The sequence below is a fragment of the Alosa sapidissima genome, chromosome 23 (genome assembly GCF_018492685.1).
Source record: "Alosa sapidissima isolate fAloSap1 chromosome 23, fAloSap1.pri, whole genome shotgun sequence".
NCBI classification, from domain to species: Eukaryota; Metazoa; Chordata; class Actinopteri; order Clupeiformes; family Clupeidae; genus Alosa; species Alosa sapidissima.
In genome coordinates this window covers 2,024,025-2,030,630 of record NC_055979.1, presented here as the reverse complement: position 1 = coordinate 2,030,630, position 6,606 = coordinate 2,024,025, and positions in this window count along the sequence as shown.

Below are 6,606 nucleotides of genomic sequence, written 5' to 3'. Positions count from 1 at the left end.
AAAATATATATAACATTTATACAATTATACAAAAGGATATACTTTGCATGTAAAAGCAATTGAGTGCTTTAGTATGCTTGGAAGGAGAACAGAAATAAATTGTTATTAGCAGTATTCATATTCTGAATTTATTCCAAGGAAACATTGCTTTTAGCTGGTCAGACTTTTAAGCTGCTATCATCTGGTTACAGTTATTGAAAAGGATGGCATTAAGAAACATGACTCTTCAATGATGTCCATTCTGCCCTACTTACTCTGGGGGGGTAATAGGGTGAGTGTGTGTGTATGTGTTGAGGTCCAGTGGTGTGTGTGTGGGGGGCTGTACCTGTGTATGAGTATGATTGTGTGTGTGTGACAGTCCTGCCTTTCAGCAGAAAATGTATTTCAATTTCTCAAGATCTCCTATTTCATTCCCTAGCAACAACCCCCCTCTAAACAGCCCCATCTGAGTGGTTACGGGCTGGGCTGATGTGACCCCTTGAGATCAACATAACACAATGCCATCACCTTGGGTGCAACGTTTCACTAGTTATCCAGTGAAAACTGCATTTGGCCTGGAATCTTTGACCAAATCGTTTACTAACTACACTAAAATAAAACTAGATGCACCATAGCGGTACAAAATATGACCACCGCACAGTCCTGCACGCTTGTCAATTTGTAATTTGTCTCCATCTCCTACTCAATTCCCTATCTTGTTTGTGTGTGGTAATGGTGTAGGGGGTGGGTTATGCTGTTGCGGTATGCTTTTGCATTTTATTTTTTTACTGGGGGGTGCAACATCACAAATGAGTGATTATGGCTTAGGGTTAGTTTTTTTTTAGACTTTTGGGGGTCCCAGCATGGGGGGGGGGGGGGGGGGGGGGGTGGAGTTGAGTGGCCCAACTAAACGTATTAGTTTCGGTGACCCGGGAATTGTTGACCCAAAGAGTTGGAAAAAAAAAAGACAACTACAGTATATGACTGCTACGTGAACTACGCTACCACAAGTCAATCTAGCAGATACAGTAAGATAACGCTTCCGCTGCACAGTACTGGCAGCATCAATGAGTATCAGTATGATCAATTGGGCAGAATCAAGACTCACTGAGAATTCTAGTCCTATTTTGTAGTCAGCGCATATTAGAATTTTCCTTCCACTAGGTACATGTGCGCCCACGGGGCCGTTACGGCGCAAACGGTCCCTGTTGATATTTTGCAGTTTCAGAAAACAATTCCGCCACAGACCAGGAACCTCCTGGTCTAAAGTCAGTGGCGCAAATTCAGATGCTATTTTATGGGCGCATGCATGGCCACAGGCCTGCAGAAATGACTGCTATGCACACCGATCTATAGACACCCTGTGCACAGATGGAAACATTTAAAGCCTTGATAATATGTGTCCGTTTCCCTTTAGTTTTGTTCCAATTTACCGTTGTGTATGGCTTTAAACATCGTGTGCGCTTTAACACCAGCCTATAAGCATTATTCCAGCTGCGCTAAGGTTTTGACAAGCACCACAATTTTGCCTACCTTGTTGTAGCCCATCTGAAACAACTCCAAGCTTTGCTATGTTCCCTCCATCCTTTCGTTGTTTTCAAAAAACGTTTTATATCCATGATGGCCTTGAAGTCTTGAGTTTGTGAATTAGCTTAAATCAGCTTATTATGTGCTGTTAACCAGCAACCATAGATAGTAAAATAAAGCAGCAAGTAGCCTTGGCTACAATTTCTGTAGTTGCTGTGTTTGTTATTCTCTCTCCTGCTCAAACTAAAGTTGTGCGTGCATTAAGTTGATGATAACGTGTTTACAGACTCTACTTTACATAAAATATTGTGAATAGCCTACTGTCATGCAGTTAATGGGATAGTTGGAAAGTTACTGTAGGTCAACTTGGAAACTGTTTCTCTTGTTGAGTTGCCTGATGGTAAGGTACAGCCGGGGCTTACATCTGCAGGAGCGCTTGCTTGGGCACCTGTGTTGCGCAATGCACTTTGCTCCTCATCTATACGACGCAGTTCCCATTTCTCCAAACCATACATAATTACAAGGACAAATATTGCTACACGAGGGAAATCAGTGTGGTGTCCGATGTGAAAAAATAGGTATAAATCTAGCGTACATATTCCACGAATCACGGATGTGTTGATGACTTAAATTAGGAAATATTAGAGGACTTAATGAGACATGATGTTGAACTGCATGCCGATGCCATTTAACCCAAATGCCCCACACACAGCACACAGTAAACACACAGTGAGGTGAAGCACACACTAATCCCGGCGCAGTGAGCTGCCTGCTACAACAGCAGCACTCAGGGAGCAGTGAGGGGGTAGGTGCCTTGCTCAAGGGCACTTCAGCCGTGGCCCACTGGTCGGGGCTCGAACCGGCAACCCTCCGGTTACAAGCCCAGAGTGCTAACCAGTGGGCCACGGCTGCCCCAATATGCTATAGAACAAGCGTGCCTGTTGTTAAAGGGAATGTGAGATGACGCTCTGATTGGTTTATTGCACGTTACGCCCAAACCACACCCATGAGTAATGTAGCTACTACAGACCACCCCATTTTAGATTTGCGTCGGGCGCAACAGTCATTATCCCGGCGGTAAAATAGCATCAGCGCCCAAGATCCGCCCACAAAGCGATTTGCGCAAAGTCAATTGCGCTGAAGTGGAAGATAGAGCCCATAAAGTGACAGTTGCATTTGAGAATGCAGCTATATTGACAGGAAAATCATTTTAGAACATCATATCCCTTGCAGAAACGAGGGCAACAGTTATAGTATACTGTAAGCTGATATGTAAATGTATCCTCACTTACAACCTTAAACAGTTCAAGTAAGTCATAGTCTCAGAAATCAACACAGGCATCTGTTATGTAAATGCAGTTTTTATACTGAGGGAAAGAGTCCAGAGGTTGTGTAATGCATAGCAGTTTACAAACATTTGCTTGAATTTAATACCAGAGAACAATATATAAAAAACATAGACTGTTTTGGGGTAGGATGGCATTGATTGGGGTGAAATAAGCTGAAGAAGCTTTGATGATAATTTAGCTTGTGTCATCAACATGATTAATGGTCAAAAATGGTTGAATGTAGTAAATTAATAACATTTCCCTCAAAGTAAATTTTATTGGGAAATATTAATGATCACATGGCCAGCAATCTTGCATACAAAAGTGTTAGATGAATGAGAGAGTCTGATTTTCCTCAGTGCAATTACATTACGCAGTGACCCTAATCTGAAGCTACTAATGACTATAGATCTGGTGAATTTGTCATTCTGTCGAGAGGCACAATAAAAAGCCAAAAGTACCCTCAAAAACAATAGCCTCCCCAAGTGGTTCTGTCAGCATCACGTCCTCAACACAATGTTTGGAAAATGGCTGCTCTTATCCAAGCCAAAAAACGCTGGGCTTTGCCATGCATCTGGGATAAAGGTGGGATGACAATACAACCTCGAGGTAATTATCAATTTGACACACTTTGATTAATATATCCTCCTGGTTTGTTTTGCTTGGCCATTGGGGAGGAGAGCGGCTTCCGAAATTGAGATTCCCCTTGCATTGCGCGAAGGTGACATTGACTGGAGTTAATTAAGCAGGAAGTTGTATTGGTTTGACCTTTAACCCCCGACACTGCTCACAGGGACATTTACCAACATGTAAACAGTGCCGGCAAAGGTCGCCTCTCGCCAGAACGTCCTCATTCATTAGAACATCATGGCAGGAATAAGTGTCTCCTTGCCGAGCACCAATCAAATGTGGCCATCAAGCAGATGTCTTTTTTCAACCTACACAAACACATAATGTCCTCCTTAAACACAGGAAAGCCATTTGAGCGAGGCCCAAAGTGACCGATGAATGATGGCAGTAATTGCTCTGGTAGACTGATAAACATTTAGTTCACCTTCACATGAGAAACAGGCAGGATGTGGAACATTCACCAGCCAGTCAGATCTTTTTGAAAGGGTATCTGCTGAAATGATAATGATTCACTATAGAATGAATCTGTGTCAGCAGAATGTAGCAGATCTCTACCATAGTCTGCCATGCTTCAGCTGAAGGCCCATTCTCCTGCTTCCTGCATCACAAATCCTGTTTACTTTCCAAGAAGTGTGTAACATACTGGCCACTGGAACTGTGCCAGTGATGAAATCTGCCCCCTGTTGGATGGGGGTGGAACTGTTCAGTAAGTCATAATTGGTTGCTTCTGTAACCAGTTGCCCCATGCTCACTCCTCTCCAGACCAAATCATGTTACCCTGGCTCTGCCACTGTGGACACGATGCTGTGGATTACATGTCGTTCCCTGTGAGTTCTGCCCGCTTAGCCATCGTGACAGCAATAATCGCATTATGTATGCCGACCACCCTCTCTCTTTTCTGCCTGTTATGAGCCGCCCCCAACCCTCTTCACCCCCACCACAGCCACCACCACCCACCCCCACCCCTAGCCACTAAACAAAAATTCAATGTGCCATTGTCTACCTCCCCTTTGCGCCTGCTCCCTCATGGAAACATGGCAGTTTACAAAAGGTGTGTGAGCCCCATTATCAAGTGGCTTTTATGAATGTGCCACGTTCATCCACATAATGCCAAAGGAGCTCGGCGATGATTCATTGTGCTCGGAGCCACCAGGATCAAAAGGTAGGCTGTAATGGGCCTTGTTGTTTTCCACTTTAACTTTAAAGAAGCTCATGCCAAGTTTTCTTTTCTTTTTTTTTTGCTCCTTTCCAAAACCCTCTTTGATTCCTTGTAGATCAACATCCCTTGCGAACAGCTATGCCAAAGTGCATTACAAGTAAGGCCACACATTTAGATTAAGTGATTCAAACTGCACGCTGTCAGGTAGTTGGCTGAGCAGTCTCAAGAAGAAAACTGGAGGGATTGCAATGGCAGTATGATTTGTATTCCAACAAAGATGTGAAAATAGTAGTTTGCACCCTTTCATTTTGCTTTAGCATTCAGCATAATTACAACAGCCACTGGTTTTCCAACTGCATAATTTGACATTTTGTGAGGTGAACACAGCCAAAACCCAGAAATGCAGATCAACTATTAGAGTGTATAAACAAAATGATTATAAATGAATCTGCAGAGATGCCTACATGGTAATACCCGATTTATTTTCAACATAATTATTAAATATTATTGAAGAAAAAAAAAACACCAGAATACTAAATTGTTTGGACGCCTTATCTTCACTCTCAATACTTCTACTCAGGCCAGTCAATAAGATTAAGCAAAGACAGACAGCAACAAAATGCAAGATACTGTATTATCAACCATAAAATAGGACTAATCTATTTTAATCTATTTCATTCATAGTGTTCACCTGGGCAACACTGGTTCCAGAAAGTGTCTGGAGGAGGTACATGTAGAATCCAAATGCTAGACCTTCCTTACTGAATCCTTACTTGCCCTGAATGTGTGAGTCATATCACAGTGAAAGAACGTGCTGTAGGAGAAGAGAGCATCATACAGAGAGAAAGAGAGATGGAGAAAGAGAGAGAGAGGGAGAAGAAGGACAGCCAATGTCGCTGACATCCTCTCCTCTCTGCTGGAGCCCCTGGCCTGATGGCTGGCATTATCTTCTATTAACTAATCACCCGGCATGGCCAGTGAGCACTCCCCGGGCCCCTCTTCCACTGATGGGAATGCGGACTGACAATATGGCGTCTCAGCGGCGACAGTGGCAGGAGGATGAGCATGTTTCTGTGTGTGTGTGTGTGTTTGTTTGGGAGATGGGTGTGAGCGTGGAAGAGTGGGAGTGTGGGAGCAGTGGTCATGGAGTGGAGAGAGGCTGATTAAAGGCGAGAAGAGGGACCCCGCTGTGACTGCAATCGCCTGTCCTCCAGGGGGGACGCCATTAGAGATGATTCTACTTGATTCCATGTCAAAGGAATGTCGCATGGACGTTTAACACGTAGTCGTTCCGCCCTGCTGCTACCGGCCAGAGACACTAGCACAGACACGGTAAGTTATAGAGAAAAGACAGATGGAATATTTACATCTTGGGACATTAGGTGCAGTCATTTCTTTGTCAACAAAGTAGTACTAATTACAGATTTACTACAACCACGTTATCAGTAAAGAAGCACCTGGAAACCTGAGGAAGTGCCTCTTGGAGCTCGATTGTTTTGTTTCAAGTTAAAAATGAAATGCAGAGTGTGTGCTGACTCTAACCAATAGCCAATACATGATTCAGTGTGTGTGTGTGAAGGAGCATGCCCTGATTGTGTTTGATCTCATTTAGTTAAAAAGCACAGGTCCCTGAGCTGGGGAGCCCTGAAGAGCAGACTTGCAGCATCTCAGTGCTGGGTGTCGGCCTCATGTTAATGCTGTCTGGATATTAAAAAGAAAAACGCAGACTCTCTGAGCTCTCTCCAACACACACACGCACACACACACACACACAATATCTCACACAATATCTCACACCACAGCCATGCATAAACACACACACACACTCCTCACATTATTCTCCTTGTGGCATGTAGCGATTCCAGGACTGGAAGGTCTGGCTGAGCCTTCATTTGTGACAGTAATGAGGTGGCCATTACAGCCAGTTTAATTAGTTTTGTGTCCTCCATCACTTGTCCCGCCGCACCGTCCACGACCATGTCT